This window comes from Tachypleus tridentatus, chromosome 9, assembly GCF_004210375.1.
Source record: "Tachypleus tridentatus isolate NWPU-2018 chromosome 9, ASM421037v1, whole genome shotgun sequence".
In the NCBI taxonomy this organism is placed as follows: domain Eukaryota; kingdom Metazoa; phylum Arthropoda; class Merostomata; order Xiphosura; family Limulidae; genus Tachypleus; species Tachypleus tridentatus.
Genome location: NC_134833.1, coordinates 132,832,419 through 132,854,704, shown reverse-complemented (window position 1 = coordinate 132,854,704; position 22,286 = coordinate 132,832,419).

Here is a 22,286-nt window from a genome sequence, read left to right as displayed (position 1 = left end):
TACTCGTACTAAGATACATAGAGACTTATCACCTCTAATTTTGAACTGAGCGAGTAAAGATAAGACAGCTAACTAAAGCGGACATCGCTAACCCTTGGGCTACTCTGATATCGTTGGATTTGTCCATTGCTTTTATAACACATCCACGGTTCTAAATTATGAAGTACCATTTTGCAGAAATGGGACGAAAACCATGAACCAATGAATCCACACTCCAAGCCCAATTTAATTCGTATTTTTGAATATGAAATATAATATGATAAGACTAAGAGCCCAAAAATATATCTCTCTGTCTGTGTTTATCTGTTTGTCCGTTCGATTGAAGGATAACAGGTGAAAGAAATGTCCACTAAAGGTCGTATATTTATTATCTATTGTATAACCTGTCTTTTTTTTTTCAGAAAGTCAAATAATTATTATAACCTAACTTACTAGTCATTACACTTCAGATTACATAGTTTAGTAATGTAGAAAATGTTTGAAAAGTAAAGATTTGTACAGTGAATTAATCGTAATATGTATTTCTGCGGACTTAAAACACTATAAACCGGGTTTCGATACCCGTGATGGGCACAGCACAAAAATCCCACAGTGTAGCTTTGTGCTTAACTTCAAACAAACAATCTTGGCCCAACCAATATTAAAAAAAAACAGTTTAACTTTAGTTTTGTTATTCTTTTTAACCGGTTCTAAAGTTTCATAACGCATTAACTTGTTTTAAGTTACGTCTATTTCATTAAACACTCAGTTTACTACTTATAAACTTTTCTCTCTAACACATCCGTATGTTTTAAGTTCTCTCTCTTTCTAAGAATTTTATCTAGTTTTTCTCTAACTTTCTTATCTCTTACATTTATATTACAGGGTTATAAAACATTCGATGAAATTTTACAGATGTCTCTTTGCCTCTTTTAAACTTCAATCACACCTGCAACATTCTACCCGAAAGTCAAACTAAACATCTCTATACGTTGTTATGATAAACTGCTCTAGATATCCCTGACGTCACTGAAGACTACTTAAATAACGTTCCCACTTAATGGATCCTATTAATATAAATAACCAAGTGTCCATGTGTAATGATGAATACGTACAATGTTTTTTTTTCCCCAATTCTACTTTAATAGTTCAGAAGAGTAGAAATCATCATTTCCAAATGCCACGGGCCCGGCATGGCCAGGTGGGTTAAGGCATTCGACTCGTAATCCAAGGGTCGCGGGTTCGAATCCCCATCGTACCAAATGTTCTCGCCCTTTCAGCCGTGGGGGCGTTATAAAGCTACGGTAAATCCCACTGTTCGTTGTCAAATGAATAGTCCAAGAGTTGGCGATGGGTGGTGGTGACTAGCTGCCTTCCCTCTGGTCTTACTCTGTTAAATTAGAGACGGCTAGCACAGATAGCCCTCGAGTAGCTTTGCGCAAAATTAAAAAAGAAACAAACAAACAAACAAAATGCCACGAGTGTGGTTTATTTAACGCGCACCTGTCTGAATTCATTTGTGTAAAATTATTTTACTGTCATAATTTAATTATATGAAGTATTATCAAGTGCACTGATTTCCTTAAGAGTAGCGAGGTACTTAATACAACCTAATTCACATAAACATTTGTTTCTTAATATTTTTACTCTCACAAGCTTCTAACGCTTAAATGCCCGGAATGGCCAAGCGTGTTAAAGCGTGCGACTCGTAATCTTAGGGTCGCGGGTTCGCATCCCCGTCGCGCCAAACATGCTCGCCCTTTCAGCCGTGGGGACGTTATATTGTGACGGTCAATCCCACTATTCGTTGGTAAAAGAGTAGCCCAAGAGTTGGCGGTTGGTGGTGATGACTAGCTGCCTTCCCTCTAGTCTTACACTGCTAAATTAGGGACGGCGAGCACAGATAGCCCTCGAGTAGCTTTGTGCGAAATTCAAAACAAACAAACAAACAAACAATCTAACGCTTAATAAAATGCCTTCTATTACATTGTTCAATTTTTACACAGTTAAGTGTCGTTGTCTTAGTAATAGTTTGAACAAGAGTTTAGTCTTGAGAGCTGATTATAGTAATTATATTGCTGCTAATGTTATAGCATGTAATAACAAAAGATGTCTCACGTGTCCTGCTGTAAGCACTTTTCATCCTGTCTCCTACATAAGTTCGTTCTGGATGGAAGCGTTGGTAATGCGAGTAGAACGTGAGTAGAGTACCAATAGTGGGCCTATTATTTAAGTTTCGATTCGAATATTAACGATGTTTTGTCGAAAATTTCTACATTATCAGGGGTATTCTCTTCAGGGTCATGTTTTATCAGGGGTATTCTCTTCAGGGTCATGTTTTATCAGGGGTATTCTCTTCAGGGTCATGTTTTATCAGGGGTATTCTCTTCAGGGTCATGTTCACAATCTGTCTTAATAATCTTAAATCATTGAAAATTTTAAATTATAGCCCAAATCATGTTCCAATAGAGAAGTAATTTTCACTTTAGAAATAGCAGTGAGAAGTGGACTTAAACTTACTAATTAATGATTGTTAATAGGAACATTGACCGCTGGCTTACGCTATCTTATGCTGATAAAAAAAAACTCAACATTTATAAGGGGACAATTAATGAGTTCATTGTGTGAAGTTTATTTGTTTCTTTGGAATTAAGTACAAACCTACACAGTGGGCTAATTGTACTCTGCCCAACGCGGGTATCTAAACCCGGTTTTTAGCGGTGTGAGTCGGCAAACATACCGCTGTACTACTTGAGGAGAGGCTTGTGTGGTTTCAAGTTACAAAGAACATTGTAACTTTACCTTTTTGACAAATATCATTTTTCAATAGAACATTATGGTTGCTAAGATGTACAAAGACACATATAATCACACTAGCGTGATCCACGGTTCAGACTAAACCTTTTCTCTTTGTGTGATAAAACCTTCTGTTCGTCGTTCATCTTCTGTAAGAGTACAAATAAGTGTGATAATTTTGTGTGAAGTATTTGAGACACAAAATCTGTTAGAATATGAAACTGGCGTTATCATCCATGTTGTTAGGGAAACTCTAATTTTTAAACAGTTTTATAAGTGCTGAAAAGGTTTCCTATTAAGTTCTTAGGAAGGAGCGGTCATCGAAGTAGCTGTCTATAGCACGTGCGAGATGTTTTGGAAATGGTCAACATCTCTTAGGTGGACTCCTATTATTTTACAAAAATATTTTCTAAACGTTTTGGTTAACGATGACTGTTAGACAATAGGTTTGAAGTAAGCTTTTGTTTTTATTCCGATCACCCTTTGTGTCTCTCCTTACTTAGTGGTAAAAACTTTGTAAAACGTCGAAGAACTAAATTATTCAAATTCAAAAAAGCTGTTCAGAGCTGAGGACTCTCACTGTGGGAAGAAAGTTAAAAGTTAGACAAAAAATAAGTTTTAAGTCCTTCTTCAAAACTGTGCCAAATTTTATCTTCGGGAGTTATATATATTTGTTTATATAACTCTGCAAGAAAAACACTATTGGTACTTGAAATTATTTTCCCGAGATGAAAATCATTTCAAGTACCAATTTGTAAAACTGTCAAGTAATATTATCCACGTAAATGTCATCTGATTGTTTGTAAAATAATGGAAAAAATATTACAGAAAATATTGCTGCCAGACAGTGAACCCATATGATGAATCAGTGCATATTATTCGTCAATAGTGTGTTTTGTAGCCTATATTAGACACTAGATTAACTTTTAATTCTAAATAAGTAGGTTGCTTGGTCAAATGATGGTGATGACAACAACTATATAACTTATACCTAAATGTTTGTTAGTACTGGATAACTGGAACTAGATGTTTCACCAACTTTAAAAAGAGGTTATCTCTATAATTAGAAACGGAATATTTCAACAACGTTAAAAGTATATAACCTTAGAAACTGGAACTTAGATGTTTCAGCAACTTAAAAAGAGACTAGCATGTAACTGGAACTTGGATGTTTCATTTAATATTTGTCTCCCTTACCTATCTGATAACATTACTTATGTTTCTAAATGTTTTAATTCCTGTTTTATATTTATTGCAAGGCTACCAAGGATATCTATCAACTTGAAATATTGGCTAGGTGGAAGATAGATAACTAACAGTACCCCATCACCCGCCATTTACGATAAGGGACTGACTGGCACTTTAAAGTTGAAGGTACCTTGTGACATCACACAGATTAGTACCCGGATCTACAACTCCGATATCCAGATCTCTAATCCTTCCCGAACATTTTAGAAATAATATTTACGCTAACCCGTGCTATAATGTTGTTGGTACAACAGAGCTTTATAAATAAATGTCAATGGATAACGTTACTGATAATATGTATAGACATATTTAATATATCATCTAGACTATGTAAAGTTTGTTTGTTTGTTTGTTTTTGAATTTCGCGCAAAACTACTCGAGGGCTATCTGTGCTAGCCGTCCCTAATTTAGCAGTGTAAGACTAGAGGGAAGGCAGCTAGTCATCACCACCAACCGCCAACTCTTGGGCTACTCTTTTACCAACGAATAGTGGGATTGACCGCCACATTATAACGCCCCCACGGCTGAAAGGGCGAGCATGTTTGGTGCGAAGGGGATGCGAAGCCGCGACCCTCAGATTACGAGTCGCACGCCTTAACACGCTTGGACATGCTGGGCCACTATGTAAAGAATCAAAAAGAATATATTCTACAAGAGTCAATAAAACTTCCTAAAGTTTATGAGCAAAATATCTTAAATTTGTCTAGTTATACCTTCTTTGAGGAATCTTAAATGTATTTCTGGCAGTTTATATGTTGAGTGTGGGATAACAACTATCAGGTTATCCCTTAAGTAATGTCCGATTTTTAGGTTCAGAAAAAGATGAAGTATTTCAAACGCTTTTAATGTTATTTAATCAATAATGTACGATCCATAATTATTAATTACATTACTTCGTGTCAATGATTCACAAGCTTCTGAATGTCACTTCTATCAAATTCTTCGGGTTTGGAAGAAAAGAATGTAGAGGGAAGTTTTGACATCTTCACGTGTTTCAAACTCTTTTCTATCAAGATAGTTCTGCAAACTTCAGAATAAATGATAATCAGATGGAGCAAGGACTGGAGAATAAGGAAGATGTTTTTTCCAGTCTAGCTCTTCAATCTTTGCAGATGTGATCCTTGCTGTGTGAGGCCGTGCATTATCCTGATGTAACACAATACCTTTACAATTAATCAAAGCAGGCCTCTTTTCTTTCAGTCCAAAATTCAAGCGCTCTAACTGTTGACAACAGAAGTCTGATGTAATCGTTACATTGAGTGACAGCAACTCAAAGTGGATCACACCAACAACATCTCACCAAATTCTTAACAAGACTTTCCTAGGGTGGAGGTCCATGTTGGGCTGTGTTTTAGCCAGTTTACCTTCACTGAATCATTGTCTGCTGCAATTAAAATTTTTATAAAATATCTATTTTTCATCACCTGTCCAGAAAAGGTGAGTTACGTTCACGAGAGTACAGAGAAGTACATATGTCCACTTTTGTTCTGAGGTTGGCTTCTGTTAAATCATGGAGGACCCATTTTCCAAGTTTTGACAACTTTCCAGCCTGTTGCAGATGACGGTGAACTGTTGAAGGGGTTGAATTAAGCTTCTGTGCTAGTTCTTCAACTATTTCAGCACAATCTTCGTCAAGTGCAGCCAGCAGCAAGTCATCATTAGACTCAACAGGACGAATTGCACGTGGTGAATCACTTAAACTGTAGTCACTTGATATGAACTTCTGAAACCACCTTCGACTTTTTCTTTCATTAAGAGACTCCGCACCATAAACACCTTGAATGTTTCGTGTAGTTTTTGCTGCACGATTGCCTTTTTTAAACTCACAAAACATTATATGCCTAATGTGCTCCTTAGACACATCCATCTTCTTAACGGTTCATTTGATTAATGATCAGAAAAAGGGAGTTGGGTTAGTTTATTTTATTTGTCTGAACATTTTTATACACATCCTACTACATATTTTAGTTATTAAAGCCTTCTACAAAGACAGAAATGATAATACACTTTCTGTATCAAAATTTTGGACATTCTTGTGGGATGACCTGATATTTTTATATTTTGTTCGATTTTTAATGATTGAGTTAATTCGTGAAGACTTTACTGAAATAGATGATACTTTACGAGTATTAATAGATATTTACTTCACAAAATAAATAAACTTTTGCTACTTGTTTCTCGAGAGAGAGAGAGAGAGAAAGGGTAAACATGACCCAATTTTCTCCATGAAGTTAAGGATGTATTGGTCGAAACTCATAAGCTACTGGTAACACTTACATTTTCCATTCCTGTCCTTGTTTACTCTCTTATTTTATTTCACGAGTTTATTAGCTTTTCTTTTACTCTTTTCACTGGCCGTGTTGAGTTTCCTTGGTTTGCTTTTTATATTACTTAAGATTAAATTTTGATATGTTTTTATCCTTTATATAACAAAAAAAGTTGTTTTTAACACGAAAGTATTTTGTCTTGAAAGTGTAAGAAATTCCGATTTTTATTAAAAGCGAAAGCAAAGTTTCTTAAACGTGAAAAATGAACAATTATAATGAAATGTGTAACGTGTAAGTATGAAGAACGACTTACAAAAAGGAAAACATACAACGAATTTTTTTCTCTCTTCTTCTTAAAGTAGCTTATTCGTGGATATTTAAACAATAGCTTATTTAGGGAAGAAATTGACGAACTGAAAAGAATTAGAAAAAAAATCGTGGATATTTAAACAAACAAAAGTAACACTAACATCTTGTTATCATCATTGAGCTACTAGATACAAGAAAGATATGACTTATATTACAGATGTATATATATTTCATCAAGATGCCATCAACAACGAAAATACGAGATGTTACAGAAAAAATACAACACATATCAACACATCGTCGATAAAGAAGAACAGGTGATGTTACGTAATAAAAAAGTATCGTGTTATTTAGGCTTTGTCATCCAATGAAATGTGATATGCTATAGAAACATAATCGTGTGCTATGAATATAACTTTAACAAAGTAAACATGAGGCTTTATAAAAACAACAGGTGTTACTTTTTGTCAACTTGACATGACCTTGTGACCAGCGTGTCAGATAACCCAGGGTTTGAGACGTGATGTCCTTGCTGTACATACTCCGGACTGTCAGCTATGGATTTATTATAAAAGTGACTATCAATCTTGTTTTTTTGTATCAACGAACCAGAATAAGGATTTTGTGGCCGTGACTGCTGTTCGATTACTGTCTTCCCTCAAAATTAAAAACGACTATACTTGAAAGTTAACTCAAGATAAAATGAGTTACTCAAATTTATCAATTCAACTTTATAACATGTTGAATTTACAGAGGGGTAGGTTTGTATCTGTTACGTTACATGTCAAAACAACACACACTTGCTATAATATACATAAACGCGTGTTGACTGCATATAACATTTACGTCAAACTACGTCTAATTTTTAGTGTATGTATGTATGCTTGCTTACAATACCAGGAAATATTAAGGAGTGTACTGGCAGCTTAAGCTACAAAATATTGCTAAGTATACGTGTACATTGTTAAGTGTGCGCATAATATAACCAGAGCATTGTTTAGTGTGCACATAATATAACCAGAGCATTGTTTAGGGTGCATATAATATAACCAAAGCATTTTTAGTGTGCGCATACCGCATGCCACTACCTTATAGCATTTCTCTTTAATATGGTCACCATTTATGTTTTTACATTTTACTCGAGTCTTGGTTTAGAACATGAAAAGTCCAGTGTAGATCATGTACCAAGTCAACTCTAGGTGTTGCTCTCTACAACACGAGTCGATGAATACTGTAGATTTCTGTTTCATGAAATGATGGTGTTGTATACTCTACGCGTATGGCTAGTCACTTTCGACAACTAGTGATACAAAAACGATCATTTGAACGTCGCTACTGGACACATTACTGGATTTTGACCACTCTCTTAGCTTTGTGTCTAATAAAATAAAAAACAATAGTTTTTGCTGTTACAAAAAAGAAATTCCAAACGTACCCATCCCCACAAACGAAGGAAGTTATCTGAGGGTTTGCATCATTGTTAGGTACTATAATTTATCTCGTACAAGTTTCCGATTTATTTTGTAACGCATTACGACTTTAAATAGCCTGAAAGTTTAATTTAAAAGTTCATCAAATGTGGACATGTGTCAAATTTTAAGATATTTGCCAACAAGATTGATACACACAATTTTCTTTCTTAACACAAATATATTTTAATGTACAAACAATAATACAATTTATAATAACATTTATTACAAATAATAATTTATATAGAAAAGTTTTACAAACTTCCAAACTATACTGAGTCTTCTATCTGATCTGGAACTGAATATTTTGTCGACGATTCACGACGAGCGAATTAATTTTGTGTTGACACACAGGCACACTTAACTTGACGGGAAGGTAGCTAGCTTCTTCACACGTTAGTTTTTCCGCTAAAGCTATATGATGTCTTCGTAGAAATACTAACGTCCCAAGTTAATTCGTTGAAATTAAACGGTTTGTAATGTTCAAAATCCGTAAACATTCCTGGTCAAATATCTTTAGTTTCCCGATTGATAAGCGTTAATTACAGTTTTGCAGTTTAGAATCCCTATCGCACCAAACATGCTTGCCCTTTTAGCCGTGGGGGCGTTATAATGTTACGGTCAATCCCACTATTCGTCGGTAAAAGAGTAGCCCAAGAGTTGGCGGTGGGTGGTGATGACTAGCAGCCTTCCCTCTAGTCTTACACTGCTAAATTCAGGACAGCTCGGTGCAGTGGGCTAACAACCTACTCACTTAAATATTTGTTGAAGAATCCGCAAGCGATTGCGACCCTATGTTACTAGATGGAATCTAATGGTGATAACTAACTAACTAACTAATGTCCCGTAATGAATGAGTGATAAAGCTAGGTGACTGACATTCGGAGCTGGATTCCCTCGGTGGCTTTGCACTAAAAACAATTCAAAGTAACGTGGCGAATGAATGGATAACCTTTGATGATGCATAATTTTGATAAAGTTAGTAAATTAATACAGACAAAACAATGGTGTTTTACAAAAAGTGTAAATTCGACGAGGCTTATATTTTTCGTTATTTTTAATGAGGAAATATAAGCCTCATTCCATTTTACATGGAAATGCATAATCCTAGTCAAGAACGACGATTGTTAGTTTAGTAAATAGCAAATCTAATAAAAAAAACAAGCGCAGATTCACAGAAATTCTAAAATGCACAACAAACTGTAATAATTTTGTATATAATTCAAATTTGTCTATCGTTGCTTATAAAATAGTCAATTGATAGTGTAGCTTGCTTATAAAATTATCCACCGGATCCCTGAAGAGGATTCTTTTATGTTTTCTTGGCGAAAGTAGAAATTTTAACTTCAGAATATAAGTTAAACATTTTAGAAATATCAAAGCCCATATCTACTAACATTATATGTGTTGGTATAGCTTTTCCCTAACAATTCACAGTTTCCAGTTTTACTTTTCGTCACTGGCTGGTCCACCCCAACTTTGACTGTATTGTGATCTTCGAAGCTGGACAAGGTTTGAGCTCTAGTAAACGATCTCTCGATAAATATATTGAAACAGTAAGTTATTCTAGAAAGTTTTAAACTTCAAGTATTGCAAAATTCCTTTGGCATTTCAAACAACAACTGTTCTATTTGTGGCCAAAGAATAAAATCACTCACCCTAATGTACATTATTATTTTTTTCACAGTTGACTTTGAAACGCTCAAACGGTGGGTTAACGGTGCAATGAATGCAAAAGTAGTTTCATAACAGTAGAAAAATCTTCTGAACTTTTGTACGGGAACTTTTCTAAAATCTATGCCTTTTTGGCAATAATATTAGGGGAGGGATGGAACAACCTTTACTCGTCAGACAATGACTATGATATAATACTTTTATTCCAGCCAATGTTTTGTTCTTGCTGCTTCATCATGGCTAATTATAAACGAGTTCAGGTGCCCGCCCTAATGAAACCACAAGTATGAAACGTTGGCTTAAATAAAACGTTATTTTAATATTATTAATATTGATGAGAGAGAAAAGGTCGTTTTCCCCTAACTTTATTACCAAAATGTCTAAATCCCTCCAATATGTGCAACAAAAATCTGAAATTTATAGCTTTAAGAAATTGAAAACTGTCACGAATTTCAGGTAACTTTGTTTCACTTCTTCTTCATTGTTCTGTAAAGACGCGAGATTGAATTCAATGTCTGACAATATTTGTTGCTCTTTTATTTCGGAATTTTCCATTGTGAGAAGCTATAGCTCAGTTCTCATTTCACTTACAACTGTAGGTTCTTCTGGTGGTCAAGTGTTTGAGACACACTGTATTTCTCACTGCTGAATTTGCCCTGATAAATGGATTTACATCTTGGAAACCGGATCTAACTGTTTGTTGAAACAACATTTTTAATACGTGAAACAACAGAGACACAGCTTCTGCATCAATTTCCTTCTAATTCTTTTTCGGTCACTCCGATGTAATGCATGTCTGTAAAATTCAGGTTTTCTTAAGTGTTTAATTTGATATCGCCAGTGTTCTTAAGCAAATTTCTTTGTGTGCGTACCTTACATAATAATTTCTGGAAGATTTGGTTTTGGGTTGTTTGAATTTCGAGCAAAGCTACACGAGGGCTATCTCCGCTAGCCGTCCTCAATTTAGCAGTGTAAGACAAGAGGGAAAGTAGCTAATCATCACCACCCCACCGCCAATTCTTGAGCTACTCTTTTACTATCGAATAGTGGAATTGACCGTCACATTATAACGACTGAAAGGGCGACCATGTTTGGTGTGACGGGGATTCGAACCTGCGACCCTCGGATTACGAGTACTTTAACCAATTAGCCATGTGTGGCTCCAGTGTAGTGTTTGACTGATGACTGGTAAAAGATATGAGAAACTTTATGTTCACTCAGAATAAGTTTTGCTTACATGTTGTTCAACATTGGTATTAGTTTAGCTCTCAAACAAAGTTTGATGTAGTTCGACCCCGTTGGGTGAGTAACATCTAAGCCATGGCTTCAACATTATGATCATTAAATATATGCAGGGTCCGTATGGACCCCAGGTGTACTGAAAGGTGGATATTTTAACGTGTAGTGATGAAGGTTAATATCGTGATTTCCTTCACGTTTGTTTGTTTGTTTCTAATTAAGCACAGAGTTATACAATGGGCTATATGTGCCCTGCCTACTACAGATATTGAAACCCGGTTTCTAGCGATGAACCTCCTTTACGCCTACCTCCAGTGTAAATACTCAAATTACGTCGTTAAGTTATATCATTATATACAACAGCCAATACAGTTATTGTTATCAGTTACTGAAAGTGTGTGTGTAAACTCCATTCTTTAATAAAACCATTAATCATTAAATTGTGTGAACTTATTTACGTGTTATTCAGTTTTGCTTCAGAGGGAAATATAAAGAATGTACAATACTCTTCCTGCCATGTTTAGTTTCCACCATGTGCAAATGATTAGCGTATGGTGGATTTGAAGTCTATTAGTCACAAATCAACTCACTTTTCTGTAAAAAAAGTCCTTGAAAGTGGAATTGGATAAAAGTCGTGTGTCTCTTTAATTGTATGACGGACATTCAAGTGGTGGTAGTTTTAGGTTTAAATGGCTGATAAATTACAAAGCTAAATCTGTGATAAATTATTAGGGGTCCATTTATAAAAATAGTTATTTTGAGTCATGATGTGGTATATGTAAATAACTTCAGACAATGATATCACGATTTTAATTCAACTCCTTATGTAAGCTTTGCTTACTTCTTAGTATAATGCCACATTATAATAAAACCTTACGTTTATAATCTGTGGAAGTATTTTAATATAAAATAACTATTCTTAATAGCCTGCTATAGCTGGATTAGTATAGAAATGTAAAGGACATCACATTAATTTCTACATCTGTCTCTGCTAATGTACAGAGGTAGTGTTACAGAGGTAATATACGTTTAGGTGATGAGTTTCATAGTCATAATTTTGGAATGGATGGTAACCAAAATTTGCAGCTGAAATATTGTCACAGAAGAAAGGCAGCAGAAGAGACAACCTTCTTACACTTTGTTTGTTTGTAAGTACAACATAATTTGGTATAGAAGAATACGTGAAAAAACAGTAGTCATCTTCATCAAGGTGGAAAGATATAACAAAATGTAGCCTAAGTCTTAAGTTTTTGTTACAAGGTCTTTCAGTAATTATATTTTAAAGAGCTGTACAAATCACACTCATATGAATTTTTTTCAACATTTCCAATTAAAAATGGATACTAGAGAAAGCCTGACTTGTAGCACAGTAAACAAATAATGTAAATAAAAGTTCCACTGAGATTTAATTAGAGTTGAGTTGTAAAATCTATTTATTATACTCTTTATACGTTAAATATAACATTACATCATTTTTTATCTCTACATATCTATATTACACGTTGTTAATCCATTAATAAGTAATTTCATTGTGTTTCTTTTTCCAAGTTGTTATATATTCTCCTTAAGTTTGTTTTACATACACTTTGGTCCAAGTGAGCACTGTTGTTTTGTTCGTGCTATGTGCTCTTTCGCTTCATCCTGTGTGACAATAAATACAGTTAAATCTGTTTGTGTGACAACTTTTATTGAGAGACCACCTGCATTCAAGGACCATATTTCTTCAAATCCCACTTTATTTCTAGTCACATACATGTACATTTATCCTGTATATACGAGACTGCTTGTCTTTTATGGCCATTCTACAAAATTCCCTTAGGTACCTCATTAAAATATCTCCTACTGTAGTAATAAAATATTTTACATCACAAATCACATTTTTTAATGAAGCATTTCTCGTTCCCAAATCAATTTCCGCATTGATCGTGACTGAGTTTTAAAACTGATGCACAGTCAGGGTGAGTTTGTTCTTACAAAGCGCATGATTACCCTGAAAGTTAAAGAGAAAATAGTTTAGTCATTTCTGTAAATCTATGTTCTAATTAGATAATTTAAATACGATTTGGTTTTTGCCATTGTCAACTTTGTCTATGAACACATCCATTGTCAACTCTATCTATGAACACATCCATTGTCAACTCTATCTATGAACACATGAGAATTTCCTCTATCACCTGCCTGCACCTCTACAGCCAGACTGCTGGTCAGAAAATAGACTACAGACTGTGTGGATTTGGAACAACTTATTAAACAGAATCTTCCCAGCTTAAACAATAACGTCTGTTGAGTTAAACCTATTCAAAATCATTATCACTAGCTACATAGATATTTTTACTATTTAAATTAGCATGTACATATATTATTTTCAAGTTTCACTAGTTTACTCTGACACTTTCCTCTGGTTATAACTGGAATGTGTGTATTCTGAAATGTTCAATATATGTGCTGTTATTTATTATTTCTCTTGTTTTTATTGTGCATCATCAGATTTCGTTTTCTTCCTCATTAAACTTGTGTTATAACAGTGTTAAGATGTTAGCAAGCTAGGATAATGCATTTTTAATAATCATTTCAAAATATTATTCGAGTGATTACTTGCCAACAAGTAATATATTAGTATAATAATTTCAGGAAATTCCACTCCACCTCTCTTCCACTCTTTTTCTAATTACTTATTGATTATTGTTCTGACATTTTTCAGATTTTCTTATTGCATTGAGATTTTGTTTTTGAAGAGGTTCTTTGCTCCTGCTACCTTACAAGAAAATTTATAACAATTATTTGAATATACTTTACTACATATATATTTTAGTCAAGTTATGGAAGGTTGAAATTAACGGATTCTTCAAATACTTCAAATATTAATCTGTCTCTCGAGATCTCTACCATGAGGAATTGGTAGAGCTGTTATAACGGTACTTTGTTATACTTGAAACTACATTCTGTAATTCATTCATGAAAAAAGGTTACACTTATCCCAGTTTTATTGCATTATCTGATGAATGCGATAAAGTAAAAAGTAGAGTATAATACCATTGTACAGTGTGTATTGCATGAACTGAAATATTCCATAAACACTAACTTTAACTGAGAGATTTATTGTTAAGAAGAGAACTGCCTTTTTGTTTAACGTATTTTCAAGATTTGAATCACAAGAATTATTACCACTTTAATGCAAAATCACTATTGTTTTTATTTTTAAAGGAATTTTCAATTTCTTATGTTTAGAAAAGACAGGGTAGATATATGCAGGTCTTTCTGAAAGAAAACAAAGCTTAGGCAACTCAACTACTGTTTCAGATAGAAGGTACATATTTTTTTTTTATTTTGGTAGATTACCTTTCCACGTGCGATATGACTTTTAATCAAGGTGGCACGGATACCGTTTGACGTATATGTTCCTGGTAAAATTCAGCCTATGCCAGTAGTGAATGTGATTTCAAATTGATAAAACATTCATCTATAGAAAGAAAGATGAAAACATTCACTTCATTTACAGTTTCAATCTTGTTAAAAAGGGACTTTCTTTCAGGCTGAGTCAGTCTAAACATATTTATATTATATATGATTTCTAATCACACAGAATTCTCATAGCCTCAGAACACCATCCTATTTCTTACTTCTACCTCGATACTGAAGTTATCTAAGCTTCTATCGTTCACAGAAATTTGATTATTGTTAAACATGGAATGTTTATTTAATGTACAGAATGCCCTATTATGGAAACTAAGCGCAATGTACCAGTTCTCCATATCAAAAGAAATTAGAAAATCCAGTAAGTAGAAGAAGTTGCAGTGATATGTGATGGATGGAGTGTGTGTGTTTTCTTATTGCAAAGCCACATCTGACCATCTTCTGTGTCAACCAAGGACTATCAAACTCCTGATATTAGCATTGTAAATCCGAAGAATTACTGCTGTCCCACAGGGGAACATCTGGGTATAATAAAAGATGTGAGTCAAGTTGTTATAAAAACAAACCAATGAAAACACTGTGGTTAAACAAATCGCCAGAGAAAGAAAATGTTTCAGGACACTACTTTTTTAGATCGTTGCAACTGAATCAGTGTTTCGTAGGTTTCTAACCTATAAGAGAGTCAGGTACACTATGGAACCCTGGTCCTTCCTTTTCTGTTTACTTGGTAATTAAAGTGCTCAAGTCGGAATCTGAGGATCGCGGGGTCAAATCCTCCTCACCAAACATGCTCGTCATTTCGGCCGTGCAGGCGTTATAAAGCTACTGTCAATCCCATTATTAATTGGTAAAAGAGTAACCCAAGAGTTGGCGGTGCGTCGTGTTCATTAGTTGCATCCCCTTTAGTCTGTCACTGTTAAATTAAGGATGGCTAGTGCAGTAATCCTTTGATTAGCTTTGGGCTAAATTCAATACAAACCATAAGCCCTTTTCTTTTGCCTTCTTTTTTTTTAGTGGTGGTTATGTTACCATAGCCCGAGATGACCAAGTGGGTTAAGACGTTCGACTCGTAATCCGAGGGTTGGGGGTTCGAATCTCGGTCGCACCAAACATGCTTGCCCTTTCAGCCGTGGGGGCGTTATAATGTGACGGTCAATCCCACTATTCCTTGGTAAAAGAGTAGCCCAAGTGTTTTGCGGTGGATGGTGATGACTAGGTGCCTTCCCTCTAGTCTTACACTGCTAAATTATGGACGGCTAGCGCAGATAGCCCTCGAGTAGCTTTGCGCGAAATCAAAAGAAAACAAATAAAACAAACAATGATCATACAGAAATAATTTAATTCTAACATATAATACCGTTTCAAAATAAATCTATTTCTATGCCCCAAGATCAGTTTATCTAACACTATGTGGCGGTCAGAGATAATTTTTAATGACGTTTAAAGGGGAGGACTACTTAGTACTAGGTTCGTCATGTATAATGTTGCTGCCTAGGTTACTTAGCACTGAATATTTATCCAGATTTTCCTTAAAATACTCGAGTGTGTTTGTTTGGAGTGTGTCTGATATAAAACGTGATATCTGAGTAATTATGTAGGAATAATCTGTTCGTTGATTTGGAATTTTGTATGGTTTGGTTAATTTTGGGTTTTGTAGCTTTGGTGTTCATGTTTTTGATACGTTTAGCTACACTGGACAATCATGTTTAATGACTGGTTGTGTATGTGTGTTATATATATATATTGAAAATGTTTTCTAATGATATTCCTTTATTATTACTAGTCAGATTCCTAAGACAACATGTGCTTTGTCGGATTTTATGTATGATACTTTTTGCGTGGTGAGATCAAGTTAGTTTATGGTCATACATCAGTTCTAAGAATTTTTCTCATGTTGCTGCCTGGAGAAGAGTTCCATCAAGATATACATCTGATTTATTCCTACTTAGTTTAACTGATTTTGTAAAAAAAAAAGTTGTGATTTGTGTGTACAGATTTTTATTTCTCCAAAATTAAACCAATGTAAAAAACACCTTCATACCTATATTAATTAATTACCTAACATCCAACTGCAACGCCCCCTACAATCCAGTACTCGTTTATACTCTCGCCCCTAAGACATGTTTCCGGCAACAGTCACTTGCAAACTCTCTTTCTTGACCTGAAGATGACTTAGGAAGGTCGAAACGTTGTTTTCTGCTTATTAATAAAAGTGTTAATATCCATACCAGCCGTTCGGAGATACATTTTTATTCCAAATTGGTTTCTTGTCATCAAGAACTAAATAACAAATGTCTTATATTAATATAATTGATTAAATAGTCTACTTCACTTAAATGATCAGAGAAGGTAACTACTAGAAAGCTATTTAGAAAGTAGAATTGTTTGTTATAATAAATAACATCGATCACTGGGGATAATGCCATTTCTTTTTAACCACTGCGTTGATTTTGACCGTTCAAAGTCAAAATGCAGGAAAATTCAAGAATTTTAGATAAAAAATATAAGTCATATTCTTGTTGTATAACTTAATAGAATGGTTGCAATTAGCTGCTGGTTTGATGTGTTCCATTATGTCTCAAGCAAAAGTTTTTATTCTTAACAAACAATAAATTATTAAGTACTTTATAAAATACTTTATAATAAATTATTTGTCCAGTCTTTTACACACGTATATTTATCATGGTTTGTTTTGTTTTTTTTCGCGAGTGGTAGGATTGCATGAGCCAGTTCTCCATCGTTGAAGTTAAAGTAGTCAGTCAGGACGTTAACCCTTGGATTTGCTTAGAAAGATAGATAGACACTGACTTATAAGTAGGAAAAATAAAAACACTGATCTGATTATTTACGTTTAACCACAAGCCTAATGGTGGTATCGCTGCTATTTGCGAGCATATTGCATCTTATCGATATCCTTCTTCAATCTGTTTTTATCCCAACATCGGTATATCATGCGTGTTCCTAATATTGAGGATTAATGCAATAATTACGTTGAGCATTTCGTGGAAAACACAATTCTGATGCTATTTTAAACAATATGTTCCTCGTATGGCTGATGATATCTGGTTTAGAAAATCAGTGAGGAATATCTCACATATAAAAGGTTCCTTCATATGCAATAAGGAAATAAATTGCAGGTTAATAGTGAGTAGGGAAAAAACTTAGGATTTGTACTAGTTTCTCTGTTCCACCAGATGAGCTTTAGTCCTGCATAAGAAGCATTATTTGTAGTTAAGACATCTTTATGTCACCTCAGAACGTTTTCTGCTGTAGTGTACGCTGAGTCACGTCCTAGAATGATGCTTTAATAGTTCATTCAGCATAGTAGCGAAGATATACGAAAGGGGGTGATTTGTTTAGTCTACCGGCAAGCACAGAAAACACTCTTATAGAAATGACAACCATCGATGTCTAAAATACGAAAGGTCATCACAACAACGACTTTCTCTTCTCCTCCTAAAGAACTTTCTAGAAGAAGAAGGATTGGGCAGGTACACAGGTAGGTTTTTAAAATGGTTTGAAACAAACCCATTGTTATCATATGCGTCAATTTCTCTTTCTTTTTATTTATCTGTTCATCTATCTTCGGATTCAAACCTATAATTGCGCAAAAATATAATCCTTCTTCTAGTGTCTTCCATGTTTAATTATATTTGTTATTTTTCTAGGTAGAAAGATAATTGTATGCTTTTACTAAATGAACGATCGATGAAAGTAAAAAATACATAACACTATCTAGTGACGTGCAGAAACACATTTAAACACTAAAGAAATGGAACGTACACAGCTGATGATTTACACCTTGTTTACTTTATATAGATAACCATGTATATTACACTATACATAATAGCTACATACACAATCTGTTGAAAATGGTGAAGGGGCAGGAGGACTAATACTTATTCACAATATTAAAATAGAGTCTTATTTCATTCGCGAGGCTTACAAATTCATGTTAAATTTGCATATTTTTTTTCTATCCAATTGACTTTTATTATTATAATACTCTTTACAGCTCCCTTGCCGTAGTTTTCCTGGTTGTTTGGAATGTAACATTATCCAGTGCAGTGAGATCGTTTTTGTTTTGTTTTGTTTGTCTTTGAAATTTGCACAAAACTACACGATGGCTATCTGCGCTAGATGTCTCTAATTTTGCAGAGTAAGACTAGAGAGAAGGCAGCTGGTCATCACTACCCACCGCCAACTCTTTGGCTACTTTTTACCAACGAATAGTGAGATTGATCGTCACATTATAACGCCCCCACGGCTGAAAGGGCAAGCATGTTTGGTGTGACGGGGATTCGAACCCGCGGCCCTCAGATTACGAGTGGAATGCCTTAACTATCTGGCCATGCCGGGCCATCTAGTGAGATACTGTCATACTGAAAAATAACGTGACTGTTGTGTACTATATTTAAAAAAATAAATAAAATCATCATTATATAACAAATTAAACTATATATGGTAGAAACTACAAATAAATTATTTTAAACAGTGTTTTTCACAAACAACTTAAAACCTGAGCATGGTGATCTGACATGTTACAAGGCTTTAAACAGCTTAAACTCCCAGCCTGGTAATGGGTTTGTTTTGTTTTGAATTTCGCGCAAAGCTACACGAGGGCTATCTGCGCTAGCCGTCCCTAATTTAGCAGTGTAATACTAGAGGGAAGGCAGCTAGTCATTACCACCCACCGTCAACCCTTAGGTTACTCTTTTGACAACGAATAGAGGGAGTGTCCGTCACATTATAACTCCCCCACGGCTAAAAGGGCTAGTGTATTTGATGTGACGGGGATTCGAAGTTGCGACTCTCAGAATACGAGTCGAGTGTCTTAACAGGCTGAGTATCTACTTGCTTTGAACAACTTTAAATCCTACAAGATGATGTGGCATGAGATAGCTTATGTAATTGCTTGAGTTACTTGAAAAAACTTTATGGTTTCCTTGCTTTGCTAAATTATATAGATAATGTTTCAACAATTCTTTTTTATTTCAGATTCTCAAGAACTTGTTCTAATTGAGTTTGACTCAGAAGAACTGAATTACGTACGATCAGGCTTTATGCCTAATATCTAGTTATAACTGAGGCCCACAGCAAACGAGACTGAAATAGTATAACAGATATGTAGCTCACAAAACATAAGATAATAGCAAGAGCAAAAAAAATTTGTTAGAAATAAAAACTAGTTTGAAAACGGATATAAATATTTAAACAGTTGAGTAAGACGGAACGAAGGTGAAGACAAAAGGACCACGGTCTGTTTCTTAACGTAACAAGCCTAACTACAACTATATATACATGGGTTTTGTTTTTGTTTATTTTTTTGAATTTCGCGCAAAGCTACTCGAGGGCTATCTGCGCTAGCCGTCCCTAATTTAGCAGTGTAAGACTAGAGGGAAGGCAGCTAGTCATCACCACCCACCGCCGACTCTTGGGCTACTCTTTTACTAATGAATAGTGGAATTGACTGTAACTTTATAACTCCCCACGGCTGAAAGGGCGAGCATGTTTTAGCGCGACGGGGATGCGAGCCCGCGACCCTCAGATTACGAGTCGCACGCCTTAACACGCTTGGCCATGCCGGACCTTCCACCGAAGATAGTCAACCCCTGATTTTTGTATTGTAAATTGGTAGACTTACCGCTGTACTAGCGGGGGAGATTTGATAAGGTGTATTGACAGTTAAGGGAAGTAATATTACACTAAGAATGAAACATCTGTAAATTGTGGTGTTAGATATTTTGTATAATAAAAATAAATGATTAGAACGGGTAAATCTGGACATAGAAAGGCATTACCTTTGATTGTTGTTTTGAATTGAGCACAAAGCTACACAATGGGCTATCTGTGCTCTGCCCACCACGGGTATCGAAACCCGGTTTTTAGCGTTGTAAGTTCAATAACAAATGGTTGAGGTTAACACTTAGTAATATAATTATACCACTAGAGAACGCTGAAGTTCTGAGAATTATCGGCCTTATCTCAGTAGCAAAGATGTAAGTTTCATGGCTTATAATGCTAAAATTTATTGTTCAATTTCTCGTGACGAACATAACACAGAGATCTCATTTTGTAGCTTCGCGCTAAACAAATACACACAGAGACCTAAAATAAATAAGAGAATATAACACGATGAAAACAAAGAGGAAGATTTGTTAACTGTAAACGAAAGATGATCAGATATATCTTTAAGAAAAATAAGTAGAGAAATCGTATAATTTCTTGTTACTTGATCTAAATTAGAGTAGGGGGGAAACATGGGAAGACGTTAAAACTAGGTAAAAAAAGTCTTAAAATATATTGATTGTTCCTTTGAATCTATACATTAGGGAAAGATGAACACGATGCCGCTGATGTACTAATTCTAAAATTTTATGTATTATTACACAACCTTAGTAACTGTTAAACAGAGAGAAAGTAAGATGCCAGTAGGACGTTAAGAATGGTTGTGTTAATTATTTATTCTATATGAACCCGCTTTTCTGTAAAACTCAATAAAATAAAATTATACCTATTTATATATTGTTGTTAGTAATTAAAACATTTGTTTGTTTTGATAACCAGTGTTTCAAGGGTCTTACCTGAATTGTCCATGTGCCTCACATAAGCCGATAATAAATACACATCTAACTATTTAATTTCTTCTTTCTGTCGATAGATATAGATATATTGGCTAAATGGTTAACGTGCACTAGTCTTAATCCCAAAAGTCTATCAGTTGAAATTAGAAGGCCATCCACAGATAACCCTAATGTAGCTTTGCGTGAAACTTAAACAAAAAACTCGACATTCTATCTATCTGTCTGCTCTTTCTTTTGTGTTTTGTGTGATTATTAATTAATTAAATGTAATCTGTTTTGTTAGAAAGGACTAAACATACAAATTTTCAGAGAGAATCGATATTCCAGATTGTGTATTTGTTTGTTTTGGTATTATGCACAAAACCACACAAAAGGCTATCTGTGATCTGCCCACCATGGGTATCGAAACCCGATTTCTAGTAATATAAGTCCGCAAACATACCACTGTGCCGCCCCAGCCAGTACAGCGGTAGATCTACGGATTTACAACGCTAAAATCAGAAGCTCGATTCCCCTCAGTGGGCTCAGCAGATAGCCCGATGTGGCTTTGCTATAAGAAAAAAACACAAGCACCACTGTGCCACTGGGAAACTACAGATTATGGAAACGCATGTAAATTACCTTCAGTCCCTATGCAGATTCTTAAGGTCAAGTGACAAACAAAATGTTCCCTACATATATAAGTAACTTGACTATTGGCGAAATTCATATGATATAGCATTTTCAAGAAGGAAGTATTCTGCATTGAAACAAAAAAAATTCGCATGACAGAATTTCATAGCAATAGTGCACTCCGAAATCAAAACCCAAACAAATTAGGGCCAACTTCTTAATCCACAAAGTGAAGAGTAGGTTTAGGAAAGAGATCCTTCCGATCCTCCCCCCCTAAAAAAAGCCATTGTGAAAAATTTAGTCATATACCCTAGAACCCTTACTAAAAGAATAAATAAGAATTTGAAATTGATGAAGGGTCACAAGCGATTAACCTTTCATCAGAATCATTAGTTGTTTTTCATGAAAAATGGTCAAAGAAATTTGAATTGCAGCTATCCTATTTGACCCATAGGGCATTTCAGTAATATTGCTGTTTTCTTTGAAAAAGCCTGATTTTATGGTAATACCCCTGCAGGATCGTGGTTAAGAAGTAGAAGAAACAGAGACCCCGTCATCACTAAGAAAATGTGGTCTTCAGTACAAGTGTACTGAACTTAACAATCATTTCTAAAAAAAATAAAAATTGTAAATGCAGTAACTTCGAAGAAATGAGTTAAATGTAGTAACTAAGAACAATTAAAACAAATTAATTA